The 24,255-nt window shown below is 34.5% G+C and overlaps 1 protein-coding gene and 1 long non-coding RNA gene across 9 annotated transcripts in view; both read right to left on the reverse strand.

Moving 5' to 3' along the window:
- Window positions 1-24,255, reverse strand: part of LOC143252264 (uncharacterized) — a 260,355-nt gene that overhangs the window by 35,491 nt on the left and 200,609 nt on the right. The gene's annotated exons all lie outside the window — the stretch shown is intronic.
- On the reverse strand, window positions 2,588-23,808 carry LOC143252266 (uncharacterized). Of its 8 annotated transcripts, none has more exons than XR_013028906.1 (3): window positions 22,604-22,659; window positions 15,244-15,540; window positions 2,588-5,161 (listed from the first exon to the last, which is right to left on the reverse strand). It is a non-coding gene; the product is annotated as an uncharacterized LOC143252266 (long non-coding RNA). The 8 variants fall into 8 exon arrangements; XR_013028913.1 differs by having other exon boundaries at window positions 4,781-5,161; XR_013028912.1 differs by lacking the exons at window positions 2,588-5,161; window positions 22,604-22,659 and adding exons at window positions 13,459-13,840; window positions 17,480-18,896.

Raw genomic sequence — 24,255 nt, forward strand, 5'->3', positions numbered from 1 at the left:
GCTCTCTGATCACAATCTTTCTCTTTTCAATACTGGTTCTTCCACTTACTTTGATGCACCTAGTCAATCCTTTACTGCTATTGATCTCTCAGTTTGCTTCCCTTCATTATTCTCCCATTTTTCATGGAGGGTTGACAGTAATCCACTAGGCAGTGATCATTTTCCTATCCTTTTAAGAGAGCCTGGCCGTGGTCAATGCCACCCTACCCAAGTGCCCCAGTGGAAGCTGGATCAGGCACACTGGTCCACTTTCACTGCTCTCGCAGAACTTGATCCTGCCATCATAAATCAGCCATCAATAGACGACTGTGTGGCAGCGGTAACTGGCTATATTATCCAAGCAGCTGCTCAGTGTATTCCTAAAATTTCGACAGGTTTTCCACGATATCCTCGTCCGTGGTGGAATCCTGCTTGCCACTTAGCACGGAAGGCTCAAAAACGGGCCTGGGATACTTTTCGTAAATATCCCACACTTTCAAACCGTGTCGCTTTCCAAAGCGAGAAGGAATCTTGGATTAAGTTCACAACTAGCATATCTTCTACCACTAGTTCCAAGATCATATGGGACAGGATTCGAAAGGTTAATGGGCACTACCATTCTGTCCCCCTCTCGATCTTACTCTATGATGGTCAGGAAGTGGCTGATGTCCGGAGCATCGCTGATACTCTAGGTGAAAGCTTTTGCCGGGTATCTAGCACTTTTGCTTGTTCCTCCACCTACTTGGCCATCAAGACTCGGGCAGAGCGTTCACCTCTTTCCTTTCGAACTGACTGTTTCTTTGACTATAATTGTCCCTTTACACTGGTGGAACTGAAAATGGCCCTTCATCAGTCTGCCAGTACATGTGTTGAACCTGATGATGTTCATTATGACATGCTGCACCATCTATCTCCTGCTTCTCTTGATGTCCTTCTGATTGTCTTTAACTGGATCTGGCAGGAGAATGTTTTTCTTGATGCCTGGCGCCAGGCTATTATTTTATCTTTTTCTAAGCCAGGGAAAGATCCCAAGATTCCTTCAAACTACCGTCCAATTGCTTTGACGAGCCATCTAGCTTCCATAAAGTTTGGAAGGAGGAAGTTGTTCTAACTAGACTACGCATTGGTCACAGTTTTTTAACTCATCGTTTTCTTTTATCTGGAACTGATGCACCAATGTGTAGTTTGTGTAACACTCAAATCACTATCAGCCACATTTTACTTTCTTGCCATCGTTACAATTCTCAACGACGGCAATGTTTTAAAGATGTTTTTTCCCAGGGTTTATCTGTAACATTGGACAGTGTTATTGGTGATGGTGACACTGTCCACCTTGATAAGGTTTTTAGTTTTTTAATGGCCATTAATCTTTTTAATCTCATTTAAGTGTTGCATATTTATTCATTACACCTTTTTAATTGTGGTTCTTTTTTTTACAGTTTTATTCTCTAGTTCAAATTGACGTGGGAAAATGGCCAGAACATTAGATAACTCGACATCAGGACGGGGAAAGGCCAACTTCAGGTGACTAACGCTGCTGTTTAAACTGTCCGTTTGAACTACTCGTTAGTCATCCTGGCGAGTTGTTATTACACTTGCTGCATGTCATTTCACACTTTTACTACTTTACCTTTTAGTACTGGCCATAATTACACATAACCCAGAACCAGGACTGGAAAGACCAACTTCAGGTGACTGACAGTGGTTCTTATACTTACCTGTTAGTCTTCCTAGCGTGTTATGATCATTAGTATTCTGCTAAAGGAAGTCCTTTACAACTTTATAGTTGTTATTACACTTTTGCTGCATGTCATTTAACACTTTTATTACTTTACCTTTTATAGGCATGCCAATGACATTTATGAAAAAAAGAGGAAAAGGTATGCCGCACCTGACTAGGGGGGTCCAGGGGCATACCCTCCCGGAAATTTTAAAAAATGGATGCTATTTGGTGTGATTTGGTGCAATCTGGGACATAATTTCTTTATGTTTTTTGACATTGCAATGTTGGAAAAGTACACAATATATATCATATAAAATAACAAAAGGAAATTAAAAGACTAAATCAAACTAATAAAAACTATAACTTTCATTTACAGTTTTTGGCAGATTGATTTAGTCTTTTAATTTCATTCATTTTTTAGAAAATATATCAAAATATCTAAAATTAACAAATAAAATAAAAAGTAAATAAATGAAATTTAAGATTGTTTATTTGCTATTTATTCAGTTTAATTTTTTTCTAAATCAAAATATATTAGTAATATGAGTTAATAAAGCCAAAATAACTCAGTAAATATTTCAAATACAAATCATTTCATTATTATCCTTTTTGTCATCAATAACATCATCATCATCAACTGCTGGTATGCTGCCAATTAAATGTTTTACAGTCATTGCCAATAACTACTTCTCTGCTGCATATATTCCATACAATTTTCAAATCACATAAAATTACTCTTTTGACTAATCATGACTACCTACAGTTCAAATTGTTCATCTATGCAATCTTGTCATTATACTACTGGTACCTTAATGTCAGTGAATTTTCCATTCTTTCACAAATTGACAATACAAACAAAAACAGCATATGAAGGAAAGCTATGACATTGCTTAAAATTCAACTACTGATATGGTTCAATATTAAACTACTGATATCAGTGATATGCCTCAGAAATTAAATTTTGTACAGTCACTGACATCAACAACTACTGCTCTGCTGCATTTATTCCATTAAAATTTCAAATTACTTAAAATTACTCTACATGACTACCTACAGTAAAACTTGTTCATCTATACAATTTTGTCAGTAAATTACTGGTACCTCAATATCAGTATATTTTTCATTCTTTCACAATACAAACTGAAACAGCAAATCAAAGAAAGCTTTGACATTGCTTCAAAATAAAATTAATGATATGCTTTAAAATAAACCACTGGCACTGTATGCTGCAGATAATAATAAAATGTTTTTCAGTCACTGATATCAGCTTCTGCTCTGCTGCACAAATTACAGTCAAATTTCAAATCACTTAATTTCCTTTAATCAATCTTGGCTACTTTCCTCTTTTTCGAGACAAGGGTTTCCAGTGCTCTCTTCCGAGCTTTTTTTCTCTCCTTCTCTGAATGGGCAGCTCTCTGTGCCTCTGCGGCTTTCTGGATTTTTTTCTTTAGCCAAGGTGGCTGGGCCAGATTTCACAGAACCATAGGCCTCAAGCCTTTCTGCCCTTTTCTTTTGATTCTCCCTCAGCTTTGAGGTATACTTTGAAGCTGCTGATCTAATGTCCTTACACATTCTCTTGTCTACAGGATCAAAATGAACATCTTTCGTTTCAAACATTTCAATCGCTGTTGTTTCTTTGGAGCGTAGAGAATATTTTATCGTCTGGTATGCATACGATACCAGACCACGAGACGAAACAAGACTGCCTCCAAGATGGCGGTCAGATTTTTTTTTCTGCAATAAACATTGAAAAAATATGATTTCTCCTCAAAAACCACCTACCCGGCCCCCAAATCGCTCATATTTTCTCCTCGAATTTACACGAATCTCGTGGGTGATTGTTGGCCGTTTGAAAACAGCAGAAATCTGCATTTCAGCGGAAAAATGGCACGCATGCTTTTAGTACTGGCCATAATGACACATAACCCGGAACCAGGACTAGAAAGACCAACTTCTGGTGACTGACGGTGGTTCTTCTACTTACCTGTTAGTCTTCCTGGCAGGTTATGATCATTACCATTTTGCTAGAGTAAGTACTTTACAACTTCTTTTACTCTGCTTTCTCTCTTAACATTGTCAACATTGGTTTTATACTTTTTCTGTTTTTCAATAATGTTTTGTTTTACTTTCATTTCCTTTTATGTATTTTACTACATTTACTTTATTTTTACCGGACGTTTGGCGCAGATAGCCAAGCTGCTTTGTTCCATAAAACACCAAATCAATCAATCAATGTCTTGTATTCATCATGACAACTCTAATTTGTTGGTTGATCCCTGACATTCCAAAGTCTGTGAAACTACAGATCAGGCATGAAAATCACATCATCAGTGGTATGATTATTGAACATAAACTAAGAAGAGCGAAGTATCTTGGTATTGTTGGAAGCAGAGAAACTTCACGAATTTGGAACATTGGTAATATTTGAAAACGCAATCAAAATTTGAATAAGGCAAAGTTTTTTATTTTGTGTAAGAGGTGAGTGAACAGGTTGATAATAACACCAAATCAAATGTCTATGGTCAATTAAGTCCAACAGGGAAAACAGTGTCCATACATTTACGTGCCACAAGAACAAGTACATTTTAAACTTTGCCAAGGTCTATCTAGAAGTTTCCTAAAAATAAAGATCTGAAGATAAATACCAGGTACTCTTCAAAACCAGTCACCAGATTTTGTACTTTAATAATGCATTTGATTAGATTCATAATAGATTAAGCTATGTATAGTGTAGTTCTATTAAGTTCTAAAAACACACACAAATATATCAAAAAACTTTATGCCTGATGTAAATACATTTTTCATTTAATTAAAAACAAAAAACATTTTATAGAACAGAAAATATCTCTGGGCACAAGAACAAGAAGTTATGAACCTCATTTTGACAGAAAATAAAAAAAACAATGTACAGAATATATTTTTTACTATTTTAAAGAGAAGAAATTATTTGTCTTAAAACAAACCACATTTCTAAGTACTTAAAGTTATGAGAATGTTATGTTCATTGTTTTTAACCAAACTTCTACCTATTTTCCAGTAAATCTTGTCTGTGCATTTAAAACAGTAATCAGACATATATTTTGGTATGTTTTCTACTATACAATTTAATCACTATACATATAAGACACTAAGGTCCCTTCCTGATTTCAAAGGAGAACACTTTCTCCATCCTGATGACCAAAACCAGTGGGAAATCAGTACTATGGGTGACCTGTACTATAACAACATGGATACTTCTGCCCTACTTCCTAATGCATTGTGTTTCTCACTCTTCCTCTGGAGGGATTCCATAGCTGTTAAGAAACTCTCCCAGTTGACCACCCTAGTAGTTATATGTAATATGGGAATGGTGAAGGTCTTTTGTTCTCCTCTTGTACACCATGGTGAGCAAATGACGTTGAGGATAATCCATAAAAGTGCCTGGACGCAATCACATTTAACCACCGTAACAGTCCTTTACTGGAAAAAATACAATAGAATACCATGAAATCTATTTTATAAAGCTAACATACATAAGCCATGAAAGTGGACAGGCACTCCCTTGGTGCTAGATTTTTTAAATGTAATCCTTGGTAAGTACAGTCTAGATGAGGCATTAGCATTTATTTACTTGAAATAGCCAAATGTCCCCCAGACCAACATAGCATTAGCATGGTGATTGTGCTTTGCAGAGTATGTGTTGACTTTTGATCTTGCAAATCAGAAACTCCTTTCACACTCGTTCTGCATATGGGTCTGCTTAATGTCAAAAACTGGTTAGTTGACCAAAGTAGACCAACTGAAGGGAGAAATATATGCTTTAAACTTTAAAAGTTGACTGTGTACTGTTTGTTTATTGCTAAAATTTATCACCAACAATCCACAGACTCCTATTGTAAAGGATTCAGTCCATACATTAAACCTCACAGTGATCCCTAAACTGAATAAGAAAAGAATCAGGTGAACAGGGCTCATACAATAAAGAAGCCTGTGATTCAGCATAAAATTACCACAGGAAGAGAAAACAAAATATACAAACCCATGGAATCCAAGCAGTGAAGGATGAAAGTAAGACTACTTGATCCACATTGGAAAGAGAAACAAAAGTAGATGTGGAAATATAAAAACAACAGTGGTAAAACACTTACAAAATTGGCAGGCTCAGCTACAGTAACAGATGCAGATAATTACGAATCCCAGATCTGAGATCAGAATGGAACTAATCACGTATTGTGCAATATTAGAAGTATCACTGACCAGTAGTGTCTCCACTGTCATTACAATATTAAATGATTACTGTGAAGTAGTGCTATATATCTTGGGAAATGCCAGAAATATGGAAACATGAATACATAATCCAATTAAACCATGAAAATGTTGTTGTAGTGGTATGTTTGCATTTTTATTTTATGTATCAGTTAAACATAAATTGATTTAGATATGGCAACTGTGCATAAATAATGAAACATGGAAAAGAACTGAATGCCAGATTAAACAATGAGAACAGAGAATGGAACAACTGCAAAGGTCAATTGAAAGAAAACCAAAGTGAAGATAATTCAAATGAATTTTCTGACTGATATGTTTAAAATTTATATTGTTCTTTCAGATAATCAATAAAGTTGAGATGAGAGGGACTATACAATGAATAGTAACAAAAGGTTTAAACAATAAGTACAGAAGACAAACAGTGCCTGGGAAAGAATGAGCCTGCTAGTGCTCATGCATATTACTGTGCATGCAGGATGTATCGTTCTACAGTTGACCAGTATAATACATGTTGACATGTACAGAAGTGGGAAATTTATTAAAGGCTTGTAACCCGCACACAAGGTTGTATGGTAGTACGTGTGATGTATAAGCTCTTTGTGGTGCACAGAAGTGAGCAGTGTTTCGGAACATTCTTCTCATGTTGCTTTAACACATGATTAGTTAAATAGCAAGACTCTCATTCAACTGTTTAGTTCCCTTCAGCACAAGTAGATTATTCTGCAGTTAGACAGAAAAGTTTTTGTTTGCTCATAAATTTTGTTGCATGTAGTATATATGTTACACCATTGTAACATTTTCTAAAGAACTGGGCCTGGCATGGCCTGGCGCGTTAAGGTGTGCGCTTCGTAATCTGAGGGTCATGGGTTTGCGCCCAAGTCGAGCTAAACATGCTCGCCCTCCCAGCCGTGGGGGCGTTATAATGTTACGGTCAATCCCACTATTCGTTGGTAAAAGAGTAGCCCAAGAGTTGGCGGTGGGTGGTGATGACTAGCTGCCTTCCCTCTAGTCTTACACTGCTAAATTAGGGACGGCTAGCACAGATAGCCCTCGAGTTGCTTTGTGCGAAATTCCAAAACAAACAAAAATCTAAAGAACTAATATTCAAGATATTTCTTTGCAAATAAAATGTATGTTCTTACATGTTCAATTAAATACAAATACTGTATAACATCAACAAAATGTATAAGATTGTGAAATTACATCTGCATTTATTCAGGTTATTTGTAAAAACAATTATAAAGCAATTACAAGTAATCACAATTACTACAGGAATGAAAATAACTAAATGTTTTGGTTTATTGTTTCTCTATTTTTATAGTCATTTAATTTGATATAAAATATATCTTTCAACATTTAAAATAACTGTTAGCTTTAACATTACTTTGCAACTGAGATATATTTTTGCATTTGTGTTCTGTTTATGTAATCAAATATATCTGTATTTGGCAAATAGTCTCCTTTAATATGTACACAAGTTGTTCAACAAACTACTTTGCACATCTGCTTAAGAGATATGATCAAAATGCAAAAAACTATGAGCTTTCAATAATTAAAAAATTAATAAAGTTACTTTGGTACAAATAGGATTATTTATCTGAAAACTCTGTGGTTTTTTTTAAAGATAACATTAAAACTGATCCTTAGTCGCCATACAAATAAGTTATTGATGCATCTTGAAAATGATATGGAAGAAAAAAAGACTCTAGAGTTTAGTTCTGAAAATAATAATAATGCTACAGATAAATGACAATAACATTGTTTCTTTTAAACTGAAAAGTATAGATTCTACCAAAAGTAAAAATAAAGTATCAACTATAATACACCTAAACTTTGATTTGCATTTATGAGCAATTTCTTTAATGCATAAACATAACTTGTACTACTTTACAACCTGTGAGATGTACAGTAAAGACCTTGTATAACTGTAGTAGTTTGAGTTGTTAAATAAGTTCTTTATGCACAAGCATCCAAGGCCTAGGCTTTTAGCTCTGTTGATATAGCACATGCTTGTTGTGTGGCAGGTCTCAAGTTCAAATTTGAGAAGAAGAACTGTACATAGCATTAAAAAATAAGATATTGCATTGGTGCCCAACTACTAACCCTCCCACATACTTGAAGTTAGGCCTGAGGATGGGCCTTGTTTGTGTGTGACAGAGGAACAATGTAATAGTTCAAGTGGATTAGCCCTTCAGCTAAGTTGGTAAACTATTTGTCTGATATGTCTAATGTTCAAAGGCAAATGATTACATTATGAAAATATTCCACACTGTGTAAGCTTTATGTCAGTTTACTACCTAAAGCCTCACAAAGTTAAAATAAATTACAGATACTTTTATAAAATCAAATTATGAGAATTGAAAGCACTAAAAAACCAAGGTTATATCAAGAAACAGAAAGACAAAAGCAGTAAGATGGTTCGTGTAGTTTAAAATAAAAACAACATTCAAGTAAACTTTTAGATTTCAAGAATTAAAATGAATTTCAAACGGGTGCTTATTTGTCAAATACAAAAGCTTTCCTAAGAGAGTGAACCAAATGAGGACACTCTGAAAGTGTATTTTCTCAGCAGACTACTTCCTTACCTTCATTTACTTTTTAACATATATACAATAGGAAAGTCAGGTTGTATTTACTTACTCGTGGAACCATCACATTCTTAAGTATGTTCACAAGTAGTAGCATAAAAAGTAGTCAGGGTCAGATTGCAATGTGTTCCCTTGTACCTGTTATGGAAGATTCTTAAAGAATTAAACCAGTTTTTAATTATTAATCATGCTCCTTAAGATAAGGTTCTTCAACATTCACAACTGCCAGAGAATTTGGAATCTGAAGCTGGAAACCAGAAGAATGAAAGAAGATGACTGGTCAATACAGTAACAGTACTGATTACTGAACGACCAGAGATTTGACCATTCACTAAAAAAGCTAAGAGTGAAAAGTTCACTGTGTGAAAATAAGGTAATAATCATGGGAGTTTAACATAATGTTAATCAAACCAGGAATTTAAGGTCAAAGGTGAACCTACTAAATGGAGCTGAAGAAGTAGACAAAAGTTACAAAAAACACAAGTTACAAACAAAATTAGTTCTTTGATTACTGATATAAGTTATGACACCACAAAATGGGTTTTCTGTATGAACAATTACACAATGATGTTGAAGAAAGAGAAGAAACTCAAAATAAATATGTTGAATAGCTCAACTTTTTGACACATTCATGTGAGAGATTGCTACTTGAAACCTTTCATGAACCAGAACAGTGTTGATTTCTCAACATGAAAGTCAAAAGGAAGAGGAAAAAAGGGTATTCTACTGTCATGATGATTGTTATGAATTCAAACACCACTGAGAAGCAAATCCCACTGGAAGTGATGCACGTAAGTGCATCACAAAGGAATGACTTCAAGCAGTGAGAAAATTATTCCCAATGCAGGAAAGATGTCTTTGCAAATAGGTGAGGAAGACAGAAGAGATTCCAAGGCTTCAACATCATAAAATAGTTCAAGGAACATTTTAGTTATGTGTTGATTCATGATCTAAGATATGAGGGCCAAAACTGTTAAAACTAAAAGGTATTTATAGTTATGACGGTCCACTCAAGAAATATAGCCATGTGAGTGGTGAAATGACTGTTTTAGAGACTTAAAAGAAGCAAGAGGTAGAATAAATCATCCATCCTTGTTAAAGTGATATTTAATGTTAAGGTACTGGAGAAGTTCAGCAAATATTTTGACAACTCAATAAACATTTGGAGTCGAGGCCATGAGAAAGAGAAAGATAATTAATCAATACAAAAACGAAAAATCATTCAAGATGATGGTTGAATAGGAATATGAGGATAAACACTGAATGCTTTTCCATTTTGAAATGAGGCTTAACCTGGCAAAAATTGAGAGAAGACAAGTTGGTGATAGGTTTCTAATTTCACATTTTTTTGAACTATAAATAGTTAAAAGAAAAACCTGGAAAAATATGATAAAAATTTCAACTGTTTCATTCAGAAGGAGATCTCAGACTTCTTTATAGGGAAGTTGTAAACAAATAGGACTGGAAGAAAATGGTAAAAATAGAAAAACAAAAAGAAGAATCTGTGAAATAAAATAGCAAATATAATTACTTTCCTAACTGGCCAACCTGGGGTTATGCTTATAGTTTCAGGGCATACCATTTTTACTATAATTAATGGTCATAATAATCATGAGGTTCAGGAGATTTACATCACATCTAGGAAGAGATATGTGAACTTAAGTCACTACACATCAATATTATAAAGTGCTCTTTCTTGTGAATTTCTTAATTAATATACATTGAATAAATATTTAGTATAAATTATATAATCATAAACATCCTTCTATAAATTTTAACTTGTTTCAGTTCAATAAAAAGATCTAGTTTCTAGAATAATTATAATATAAAAATAGCTATGACATCATCACTAATCAAAGCCTCAGAAATGTCTATATCGCAATTAGTGCTGCATATTGGCAATATTACAGGTTATACTTAAATACATTATATTGATATTTTACATTTTCAGCACAATGAAGAGGTGTAACTCAGACAAAAGGTGCTATATATTTGTTATACCTCAAATATATATCTCGATACACATGCATGTGTGGTTTGAAAGCATACCATGCATTTTCTATCTTCTTATTTCAATAAAGTTTCTAAGTTATTCTTATATGTTAATTTTTCACATAACCTGTGATCCACAAAACCATTAAGTTGCTTTTGTTCTAGCAGTCTTCTTCAAAGTATGGTATCATACTGTAGAGAGAGATAAAAAGAGTGTTGGTGAAGAAGAGGTTCAGGGGACAAACTCTCGACTGGAGAAGTGAGTTAAGCCCCCCATCATTGCCAAATCCCCAGATGGTGAAAGGAATCCAGCATCATCAAGGCTGAGGTCCCGGCAAAACCATACACCAGAGATCCACAGTCCAATCTGGATCAAATGAGACCTCAACAGACCACGAGCACAGAATACTGATCCACTCCCCAAGAGGTGGAAGAGAAGACATGGAAGATGTTTAGTGCCCTGGTACATTTCACACAGTTGCTTTATGTGAGAAATAAAATTAAACTCACATTCAGAGATAAGCCCCAAAACCTTTGCCTCAGGAACCACAGGAAGAATAATACAACCGACATAGAGCTCTGTACTGAGCTATAGGCACAGCTGATAGCTAAAATATGTGTAAACAGTTTTGGAAAAGGAAAGGTAAAACTGTTCACTCTAGCCAACTTCAACAAGTAACTGAGGGCAGTCTGAAGCTGCTTCTCAAGAAACCTCATGTTCACTGACCAACTTGAGATGTGGAAGTCATGGACATAGTGCTCATTGGAACAGTGGGAAGAAATTGTGTAGTGATAGCATTAATCTTGATAATGACAGCTCTGACGGACTCCAAGTTTCTGTGTTAAAGAAAAGGAAAGAGTCAACTAACAAAAAGAAATAGTCTGAACAGGGAATACCAATTCCAGGGCTATGAATATGGTAAGCAAAGGCCCACACAATGCCAACAAATATAAAGGTGGTGATACTAGGTCAAAGAGAGTAAGGAACAGGACAATGTGATAAGGAAGGAGAAAGAACAGAAAACAAATGGAAGACATGCCAAGAAGGATGTTTAGGAAGGCATACTAGAAAGAGCAAAATAATTTGTCCCCATGAGTCCCAACAGCAGGGGACTTGAATTATAGAGTAATAGAGCAGAAAAAAAAGGAAGAAGCCAAAAAAAGAATGTTCATAAATGCTCTAAAAGAGAAAAGAAGACAAAAGAGTACAGATAAAAATATGAAAATGAAAAACTAGAAACAGATGTAAAAGTCTCAATCACCAGGCTGGCCAAATTAATAACAATAACAGGGAATAGAGAAAAAGTAATAAGAAAAAGTATAAAAAACAAAACAACAGAGTCACAAATGTGAGGTGGATGAGGCATTTGGGTATGAGAATGGATCTATTAGCTAAAGCAAACAGTATAAAACTAACAACAACCAAAAAGAAAAGATAAACCCAAAAATAATGGATCAGAAAATGAAAACACAAAAAAAGAAGGAATGCAGGCAAAAAGAGATGGAAAGAAACAAACCTGAGAATGAAATCCAAAGGTAAAGTAACAGTCAAAGTAAATGAGGTTTAGGTTGTTGTGTAACAGATCATTCCTGACTGAGAAAAAATAAATAAAGGTTGTGAACTGTTAAAGTTGTTGGACTCACTGGACAATGTTTTGTGGTTACCTATCCTTAATGGGCCTCCTATTCTCACTTATTTGACTGTGTTTCTTTGATATTAAAACTATACTGATCTAGGTGGAAAATGACTGGTCATGGTTGTCTAAACAGAGACTGCCAGTGCAGAAATGATTGAGGTACACATTCATGCAGATACTGAATAAGTAGAAACAATGCTTGATTGAGCTGGCCAATATGGTGCAACCAAGAAAACATGACGAAGAGTAGAATGAATCAATAGCCAAATTGAGGGAAAGATGTACAGTTGAAATCCTTTTCAGTCCAGAATGAATGTAACTACTGCCAATGCTTGAGGATGAGGTACTGGAAACCACAATAACTCCAGTTGAGAATTTCAATGAGTCACAATCTTCTGTCCAAGTACCATATAAGTTCTGACCTCGAAGATAAGCTTCCCTATCACTGAAGAGATGGATCTTGGGAGGAGGTTGTGGAATGAATGCTTCAATATTAATGTTGTTGTGATCCAACCACCATTTGTAATCAATGATGTTGCTCTTGGGTAATGAGACAGGATAATCCAAAGAATAAGAATGCATGACCCACTGTTCATGCAGTAACTACTGAAAGGATCTCATATGTGTCCATCCCAAAGGAATGAGAGGAATGCTCACATCTCCAAAAGTGAGAGAACCATCTTTGCATGGCTGATCATGCATCATGCTGATGACTCTTTCCATGGCTTGAAGCCTCACAGGAATTGGTTGTGTATGACTCAAGTAAGGATTGAAAAACACATCCAAATGCACGAGATATTGTGTCACTGACCAAACAGATTTCTCCAGTCTGATAAAGAAGCCTGCTTCTGTGGCATCTGAAAGGAGAATGTGAGAGTGTTTTTAAGCTAATTGAAGGAATGAAGCCAAAAGGAGCCAGTTGTCCAAATAATGATGTGTGCACAGCCCCAAAGAATGCAGGTGATGAGAAAATGCTCAAACTTTGCAGAAGACATAAGGTGCTGATGCAAGACCAAATGGTAGAGACATGAACTGCAGCATCTGACCCTTGTGCATGAACCTGAGAAACTTTTGTGAAGATTCTATCTATAACATCAAACTTGGTCATCCAGAACACCAACAGAGAGCCACCAGAGGTTAAGGAAACATTTCATCATAAAGTGAGGATGATGAAAAAATCAGTTGAGTAGAGACAGATTAATGATTGAATGCCAATCTTCATAAGTACAATAAATAAATGGGAATAAAATCCCAGTAGAGCAGGATCAACTCTCTCTACTGATCTTTGGATTAATAACTCTCAAATGGCCTTGGAACAAAAGTCCACTTGCTGTGGATCTATTGGATATAAATAGGTAACAGATTGAGCACACAATGGTGGATATGACATTAATTGAATGATCAATTACACTGGGGAACACTCATTTTGTTGCATTTAAAAAAATACCTTTCTATAGTCAATTTGAGTGTGTTGATTTCAAATCTGAAGTCGGTTTTTGTCTGCAAGCTACAGATTTTATGCAATTTGAACTTCAAAATATGCCTTGTAGGCACGCTTGACGAACGAGGATATGTTACGTCTCTGACGATTGAGTGTGTAGCATCCACATATGTAGCAGAAGGCATCAGGCTTGTTTCTGCAATGATATCTATTTTTGGAAGCCATGTTTGATCTGAAACAAAAGAAGAATGATCAAAATATTAGAAGCTATCTAAATATATGGACGTGAAAATGCTTATATATGGTTTACGCAAGTTCACATTTGTACAATTTCATTAACCTCAAATTGCATACAAACTAGAGCTTGTAGAGAAAAACTAATTTCAGATTTGAAATCAGCGCCTAAAACTCCTTCAGAATCAGTTAAAATATCCAGTGCAACTCAAAGTTACTGAAAAAGTGTTCCCCTGTGTTATCAAGCCAAAGTATGAAGTTCCCACAGATCCCTGGTGAAAGAACTCCAGTGTTCCAGGAAGTGATTTAATAATGCTCACACTGCTCCCCCACCCACAGGATAGTCACTAAGGCCACTGTAATTGGTCCACCCAAATTAAAGATCCTCCAAATGAAGAGGTCAGAAAACCTAACAGTCGAAAACTCCCAGATTAGCACTAGAAAGGCAAGAAGCCAATGACAATGAAGAAGATTGTGAACAGGCAGTATAAATTTGGGCTTCTAATATCTCTGGAAATCCAGCAAATAACATGAGATAGAGAAATCACTTGCTGTCCTCTCTGCTAATAAGGCAGGAGTAGAGTCAAATGCAATAGGAGAGACCCCCAAAATCTCACAAACCCAAGTAACCAACTAAAGGAAAGATGCTGGAGACATTAAGATGATCCCCTGTTAAGGCTGATTTAGTAAACAAAGAAATAAGAAAAAGTCAGTCTGAATTCTTCCCATTTTTTCCCTGGTTATTTGCAAAAGCTACCTGAGAACCACTCAGAGAAACATTCTCAATCTGTATGTGTCTTCATCTCACAAAGGATCATATCACATACAGCTTCAGCTGAGACTGACCCCTCATCCTGAGTGTTGACAAACACAAGATAGTAGAGGGTGAAGAGAAAAGATCTGCTTGACCTCTAAATGAAGAATTCATACCTATTGGTACATCTTTTTTAAAATTAATTTATGAATACAAATAAAACAATAATCACAGAATGCCAACAATGTTCAAAATTACAACATAAACAGTGAATAATCACAATGTTCCTGTTGATAAAAACCAGTGATGAATACTTTGTCAAGAAAAAGTGATTACCTTATAAAAATATGGTACTTATGTACAGTATCTGGAGAATTTGCATAGAGTATTAAAATTTGATTGGGGTATAAAAGGCTGCAGCAAGTGTTTATCAATGCTTAGATGGCCAAAGAGTGGAAACCCTGGAGATTGAAAAATAGTTATATTGTCAGTGACGGTAAGTATATTTTGCTATATGTTGATATACTACTACCTTGTATACTTAGGTAAGTCCTGAACTGAAATTTAAAAGCAATTGATGTTAAATAATAAATCAAATTTTTCAAATAATATGTTTTATGCACTGAAATCAAATTCTTCAGATTTACCATTAACTGAGCAGTCAACTTCTCCAGTTCTGGAAACTGTCTGCTTTGAGTAACAAGTTCTTCTTTTAACTTTAATAATTCCTGTCTTAGAGCTTCTTGGATGAGCAACTGATCACAGCATGAAGTCTCCTTTTCTTGTTTCAACTGAGTCAATTGATTCATGTGGGCTTCATGGGCCATATGTAATTGTTCATTTAGCTTGTACACCTCTTTCTGTAGATGTTCTTTTCAACTGAATATTCATTCCTTTCTTCTTCTAATAACTCATACAGTCTTAAGTTCATTTTGTAGTTCAATCTGTAAGTGTTTGAAAGACCATATTTACATTACTACAATTTATTTGTGCTCAAATAATTTATCAAGATCAATAATGATACTAAAAAATATAGTAATATTATAAAGCTGCTGAATGAATCAAACACACCCATCTTAGTTTATAAATATAAACACACACATCTTTGAAGATTGAATAATTTAATTTTAAAACTGTTTAATAGTTATGGGATGTTAAATTTACAGTTTTTTTTTGGAACAGCCAAGTTACAGCTTTTCTCAGGAAGATGTACATATATATATATATACAGGGTGGCCCATAAGTCCCTACCCATCCATATGTTATGTTTTATTCAATAATACTAATGATGAGTTCAAGGCAGCTGTTACCACGACATTTGGAACAATAACCTCTGCTATGTTGAGGAAAATGTCTCACAGAACATGGCGTTGCATAATATTATATAGCGAGAATGAAGGACAGCACACAGATACACTGGATACATAAGATATATGAATGGGTAGGGACTTACCCTGTATTCTACATAAATTTCACTTTAATTTCCTATTAGTTTCGTCTAGAAAATTTTATCTCAGTGTTCAATGATATTTCATATCAGTAGCATGAAAAACTAGTGTGTTTATACTTTTTGTCATGTTTCAAGTAACAGAAAATAAGATTTAATATATGTCTCTTATCCCACACCTGACAAATAATCCTTACCATTCCATTTTGAAAAAAAAAAAATGAATATGCTGCAACAACCATAAAAAATTTTAAAATCAATTTTCAGAATATAACCTAACTGTCCAAAACTTAAACACGAGATTGTTTATTAGTATACGATTTCAACTGTCACAAATTTATCTCGATCCTATGATAATAACAAAATAAGGAAGGTGTAAACATAGACACTTATTGTTAACTATATTTTCATTCATGAAAATGGCCTGCTTTTGTTGTATTCTCAGGTGGAATACACCACAACAAGTAAGAACCAAACCCAGAATAACAAGAAATACTTAGGAAACATTGGAATAGTTGGAATAAGTCAAAGTTGATACAAAAGAAAGATACTGGATACATACTAATCTCATTATTACAAAAAATGGAAAGTAATGTTTCCTATGTGTCTATTTATGCACAGGACCAAAATACCAGGTAACATTTAAAAGTAATTACAAATTCATCTTCTATACTGGCCACTTGGAGAAGCAGATATACCTGCACTAGCTAGCACTGACAATGTGTAACAAATAAGGAAATGGATTAGCACCATAAACACTTGGATACAACCTTTTAAAAAATCCTGAAATAAAACTACTTTAATATGTTACTAAGACTTAAAACTAATTATACTTCTTCTGTACAAGATCATATTAATAAAACTTTTGTATGTTGTTTTCATACTGTAAGTCTATACAAATTACTTTCTCCATCAAATGATAATGAAATGACTTCTTAACCCTTATTGTTTCTAACAGTTGAGTCATTGGAGTTCTCCTGTTACATATTATAATTTATCCTGGAAGAGTTTCCAATTTATTATGTTATGGATGTTGCATATTACAATTTTAAAAATATGCTGGAAATTTTAACTTAGAAGTAGTCAATAAAATGTTAATATGTATCAAATTTATTATACTTGCCAACAACATTGATACACAAAATTTTCCTTCTTAACACAAATATATATTTATATACAAAAAACAATACAATTTAAAATAATGATTATTACAAAAATTTTACAAACTCGCAAACAATATTCAGTCTTTTATCTGGTTTGGAATTGAATAGTTTATCGACAGTCTAAGATCGCGAAGCACAAATTACTTTATGGACAAATAAACTTCACTTGATGAAAATGCTAGCTAGCTCTTTTCTTGTTTGGCCTAATGCAGTTTACAAGCTTTACTTTCACAGAGGAAGACAGATATCTATTGTCCTCATAGGAATACTAACCTCCAAAGTTAATTCTCTGAAGTTGATTGGTTCATAATGTTCAAAGTCTATAAATGTTCTTGATCACATTCTGTGGTTTTCCAATTAATAGGTGTCAATGGCAATTATAACTTCTGAAGCTCATAGCATACTGACTATAGCTGACCAATAATATTCTATTACTGTGTCTCAGTTAGCATTTATACCAATTAGGCAAGATTCTAGAACATTCAACAATATTCCAAGACACGTGAGTACTATAATAAAACATGTATTGTTGATTCTTGCTCTTGAGAATCGTCTATAAATTTACAGGAGAAGCAGAACTTGCACAATATACATCACATGCATCAAACTGAAACAAACACAAGTTTTAAAATAAATGTGTAATGGTAAATCCATTACACATCCTTCTTTTAGAGAATTAAAAATTGGCATTATATAATATTTTAACTAAAATATTTAATATACATATACAAAAGAAGTAACCATACGGAACTTTCTCCAGTTGATTCTTTGGGAGTGCATGTTTAAATAGTGATTTGATCTTTGGATCCTTTTCTTGCTCAGCGATCAGTTTACTTCCAGCTGAGATTCACAGATGAACCAGATCTCTTATGTTTATCACTGTCATTCACCAATTAATTATCAGTGGGACAATTACTTACAGATCCCTGTCAGATAACAAAAAAAATCACTGAGATAAATCTTTAGCATTGTCTTCTGAACAAGAGTCTATCATTTATTTTTGGCTGAAAATCTTTGCCTGAGCTCAAAGTCACAGAACAAGAGGAAAACATGTCTGAATTCTCCTCAACAACAATATCATCTTTAGATAAAACAGTGATCAGCGAGATAACCATTTTGGATTTGGCACCAACTCTTCCCCCAGCCAAATCTTTTTCCAACAATAGTGATACACCCTTAATTGGCAGAGTATGTCTTATTCCATCCACAAATGGTCCTGAAACTAGGTCTGATGCTAAATAAATGTTATAAAAAGGAACAATAACAAAGCCACCCTCAATACCCTGAGCAATAACAGACTCACCAGTGGCAGAACTCAAAGCCAATACCCCCTCTAAGAATAATAACTGAGTAACTCCAGTATCATGTAAAATACATGTGGGTATAGGATTAGCAGTATCCTATGCCAAGTACACAGAACCAACAGACACAAAACACCTAAATTTCTCCATAACTACATCAGCCTTTCTATCAGTGACCAAATCAACAACATCAGGTGATCTGGAGAAACTATATCTACACATGGACATGAACATACTGGATGCTGCCTTCTTTTCATTTTTATTTTTCAAACTGCCAAAATCAAACATGACAGGATTTTTACAGAAATAGCAGAGAGACCTTGATGATTCTGAGAGTCTGAAGATTTTGAATTAGAGAAGTTGGAATTTGTTTTAAAATTCTCAACCTTAGTGAATTGAAGAGGTTCAGGTTTTTTACTGAGCTGGAAGGAACTTCTTTTCATGAAAACTGGTATTATGTGTTAAAGTGTAATCACTGGAAAGAGCAGCTGCTTCTTATAGTGTTTCAACTTTCTTTTCATTAAAGTAAGTTTTTAGGTCATCACTAGTACAGCAATTAAATTTAAATCAATCAACCTAAAAATAATTTGAACATTTCGTATTTGGCTGATGAATCACTAATGTTGATTAGATAACACTATGCATTAAAATATTATAGGTGTTTTGGTTGTGTTTCAAAAGATTTGTAGAGTCAGTTGTTGTCTAGTCTTACAATGCTAAATTAGTGATGGCCTAGCTCAGACAGCCATCGAGTAGCTTTGCGCGAAATCAAAAAACACAGACACACCTGAATATCTTAAAAGTTCCACTATCGTAAGATTTTTATTTGTATATACTGGACTTTTACGTAAGTTACTGAAATTCTTTGTGTAGAAGAGAAGTTCCACATTTTTGTTTACGAAGAAGAAAACAAAGACTCGTTCCGCTGTATAGTAATAGCTACACACCTGCCACGTTATCAACAAGGTCTCATGCATAATAACAAAAATTAGTTTTTTTAGTGTTTAGACATAGTCCAATATTTTTATAATTTTTAGTAGATGATGAAATTTCTTCTTCACAATTTTCTTAACAAATATAATGTGACCTTTTAGAATGAAGGAAATTTCTGTTTTCTGGATTTATCATTTCAAATTAAATAAATGGTTTGTTTTGAATACTTTTACAGAAATATTGGTGGTACATATTAATTTGTGAAAAATACTTTGATTAATTTTACCTTTTATTCTGATCCATGAGAGAAAAAAGCCAAATATGTGCTTATAAACCATGTTTGTAGGTATGAGCATATATCTTTTTAAATATTCTTCAGTGGTACATAAATTTAAAAAAATGACTATTTAGTTTCAGTGTTATTGTGGTGGGAATATGTGGCTCAGAAAATTCTTAAAATTATTTTGTTGTAGTTGCTTTGTTTTTTGTTCTCTATAACAGGTGATATATCTTCTTTTTGCAGGGATATTGTAGTAATATGTTCAACATCCAGGTTAAAAAAATTGGAACTGAAATTCTTTTTGTAACCCAGTCATGATGTTGATTGAATACAATAGTTGAGCAATTTTGGAGGGGAGAAAAGGTTTTCAGGTAATGCTGTTAAGTGGATAAAGAAATTGAGCTCACCTGTTGAATTCAGATGAGCTTTAGTATGATTGGATATCATATTATAATGCCCCTGTGGGTGAAAGGCTCTCATCTTTGGTGTGACTGGGATTCGAACCCACGACCTTCGGATTACGAATCGAGCGCCCTAACCTCCTAGTCATGGAAGGTCATTGATCGAAATCAAGGGCCACGTCTTTGGGTTCCATTAATGAAAGATAGCCTGATATCGTGGCTGTCCGAGTCACATGTTGGTTAGAAACTAACAGATGTATTGGAAATTACTGTTTGTGAAATTAAACAAATTTCTTTTTGGCATTCAAGGCAATTACTAAAGAGGACCCAGATTGCTGAATTAAATATTTGAGATAGTTACCTGCCAGAAATGGATGAGCTTAGGGAAAGGTAGTGTATTGCCTGATGCTAAGTAAATTAACCATTTCTTTACTCTGTTAATCTTTTTGATGGGATAGCTTGATAATTGAGGCTTGTGTCATAGCTTAGATATGCCACTGTTTCAAACCTGTTGCAAACTGAGCTATACATGAAACGAATTCAACGTTCAAAGCATAAAAGAAACCCACCAAGAAGAGTTCAGTCACTTTTGTGGATGATTTGTCTCGCCTATGAAATGAAAGGGCATATAGTACAAATATTGTAGATTGTGGCAATATTCTTGTTGATAAATTCATTATAGGTCTCCAAAAGTTACAGTATGGCACCATATGGATTTTAAAGATATTTAAGTCCTGACAGAAGGTGTTTGTGTGCAAATAAGTTTGAAAAGTAAGCTTTAAGACAGAGAGGGAAAAAAACTCACAGTGGTAGTTTTAATGGCTCATAGTCTTCAAGAACGAAAAACCTTCAAAAGGTAACTTTGCCTTGAAGAACTGAAGTTTAACCTATAGTTTTCTTATCAAAAGTAACTATACACAGTCATACTAATTACCAGTGAGTAGTGAGGATTTTCCATGTTCCCTTTCACAATTGTGCTGCAGTAACATATACTTTCTTTCAGAAGAATCCAATGGAAGAGATGCTTTAATTTATGTATATCTTGATGTTTGATTGCAAATTCCAGTCTGTTTTTAAAACCTGGGTACAATTTCTCATTACACAGAAAGATAGGTTTGATAATGAATCCAGAAATGTGTGCACGTATGAAACACATTCTGCAAATAAATGCTATGCTTACTGATCCTGCAAACTTTATGGTAGTCAGAAACTGGTCCTTTCCAGGGTTAAAATACTTTACCATTTTCTAAGCTTTGTGTACTCATATTGACATTCTGGTCAATTTCTCCAAGATAGCTGCACCATTGTCTGAACTGACTACTAAACTTAAAACATATACTTCATTTTAAGCTCTAGTGTTAGCATTCTCAAGATTTGACTGTCCATTTACCCTGAATTCCAGTATTATTACGGAGGGATACAATTGACTGCTAAAACCATATAGCAACAACTCATGATCCGGTTACTGTTTGAAAGAACTTCACATAAATGCAGCATTTTTTCTAGTGCTACTGTCATTATGTGTATTGCATAAATTCACTATTCATTTAGATCATGTTTCTCTGATATGGCTGGTGAAATTCAAAACCTGGAAGCGATTATTTCATGTTGGATAAAACATTGCAGGTATACGACTTTTTTTATTGATCATTGATAAGACCAGCAAGAACAAAACAGACAAACTGCTTTGGCTAACGATGTGAACTTGTCTTTTAAATGAAGACCCACATTCTGAACACAGTGTAACTGGAAACAGCAGCAGCAGTGACTGTTAATCATATAACTGATTTGCAGTCAGTGCACAGAGATTTCCACAGGACTTTACAGTGGTTGAGATTTACATTAGCTGACATACACGAACCTCCATATTTGCAACTGTGTGTGGCCACGACAAAGCAAAAGAGATCTTACAATGTAGAATTAATTAAGAAACAAAAGTTCAAGCGTTAAGACTTAGTGTGCTGTGACATATGCTTAGACTATCGAAGTAACTCAGCACTGGCTAAACTGTTACTCAGACCATTTTTATCGAATTGCTAAATTTCGAATTCACTTGAACAAAGTGACAAACTAAAGCCATGTCACTGAAGAGCCTTGTTTAGCATGAGTAAGTCCGGTATAAAATGTAATAAAAGTCGAGTCATAAGACAGCAAGAGTACTTCATTGAAAGACATCTTTTTATCTTAGAAAAACAGGAGGTGCAACGTGACTGCTTTGGTTGTTGAAGTGTCAGAGTTGTATATTCAAGACTGCTTCACTTAATAGTTATTATTTAGTTAATTTAATGATTTTATATTTAATAATTATTTAATTTTCATAACCAGAGCGTTAAAAGTTAATACTATAAAAGTAATAATTATGAGAAGTTTGTTATGTAACTTTGTACGAATCATACGTTACCTACGCTTTTGATTGTTGCGCTAGGCTTAAGTAATATTATTCAAATTATCTTATTGGAGTCTTCCAAGTGTCTCTACTTACTTGTGATACTGTTGCTGCTAGAGGGCTGAATAGATTTAGATTTTTCTGTTGCTAGTGTCAGAATTGCAGGTCAAATGTACCTCAGAACGGCTTATTATAAGGAGCGAAAACGTTTCAACCTTCCTAGATCATCTTCTCAACAGAATTCAAAAGAAAACAACCATAACCCTAACATCCATATTGGACGAAAACAACAAGAGTTAGTAACATATTGTGAAAAAAATATAATATTCAGTTGTGCTTTTAATGAACAGTATATAAATAATAAAGAACTTCACATTGCAGAAGCGGTATGTATGTGGATTTAAAACTCTAAAACATGGTTTCGATACCCACGGTGGGTAAAACACAGATAGCCATCGCGTAACTTTGTGTTTAATTTGCACGACATGGCCACGTGGTTAAGGCGCTCGATCCGAAATCTGAGGGTTGCGGATTCAAATCCCCATCACACGAAACGCCAAAGTGCTCGCCCTTTGAGCCGTGGGGGCGTTATAATGTCAGATCAGTCCGCTATTCTTTGGTAAAAGAGTAGTCCAAGAGTTGAGGTGGGTGGTGATGACTAGTTGCCTTCTCTCTAGTCTTATACTGCTCAATTAGGGACGGCTAGCGCAGATAGCTCTCGTCTAGCTTTGCGCGAAAATTAAAAAGCAAACAAATTGTGTTAAGTTTGAAACAACACCAGCGCTTTGATAAACATCTATACATTAACATTCGAGTACCTCGCTAGCGGTAAGTTTTCAGATCTACACCGCTAAAACCAGGGGTTTGATACCCCTCGGTGGACTCAAAAGATAGCCCGATGTGGCTATGTTATAAGAAAACACACACGTTAACATGTAATATGAAAATTTATATTTTGAAAAACAAAAGTTGTAAATTTTTCAAACATACTGGTTAAGTCGGTTTCAGAGCATTGAAGGAACATTAAGCACAAGACAACATGATGTGCTCTGCTCACTGCGTTTGTCGAAACCGATTTTTAGCGTTAGAAAAAAACATCAGACTTACCGTTAAGTAATGGGGGTGTAAGTATTTAGTAATTTTAGAATGTGTTGAATATCATATATCCAAAGATGTCACAACATTATAACAAGCTAGCCACAGAACCGTATGTACAGAAATATGGTATAGTAACTGTTTCATACAACATTATCTTACAACGTAGCATACCACAAAGCAGCACTGCATATACCATCGATCCAGTTTGCAATCAACAGCGTATGTAATATCAGAAGCCTAATTTAAAAATCTGCAATTTTGTTTTCTCTGTTTTGCTTTATTTCACAGAATTATGATGCTGATTTTATGATGGAAAACAACATAAAAACAAACAAACGTAAATATGATTTCCTAGTGAAAACCTGTCTTTATTATATTTTATGTAAAGTTTTTACACATTCAGTAGTGGTCACGTAACTCTTTCGTTATCATGTGGATCAATCGTCGGAAACTCACTGGGTTTAATATTATTAAGATTAGAAATATAAATATTTGATTTTTTAGAATAGCATAGAATATTATTTTAAGTACTTAATATTACTTTAAGAATAGTATTGAAGAACCTTGTTAGAACATTAGCTTTATCAATATCAGTACTAGATATAAAAAAATCCTCGTTTTCAATTGCACGGAACTCTAAAATTTCTGTG

This window comes from Tachypleus tridentatus, chromosome 6 (assembly GCF_004210375.1).
Source record: "Tachypleus tridentatus isolate NWPU-2018 chromosome 6, ASM421037v1, whole genome shotgun sequence".
Taxonomy (NCBI): domain Eukaryota; kingdom Metazoa; phylum Arthropoda; class Merostomata; order Xiphosura; family Limulidae; genus Tachypleus; species Tachypleus tridentatus.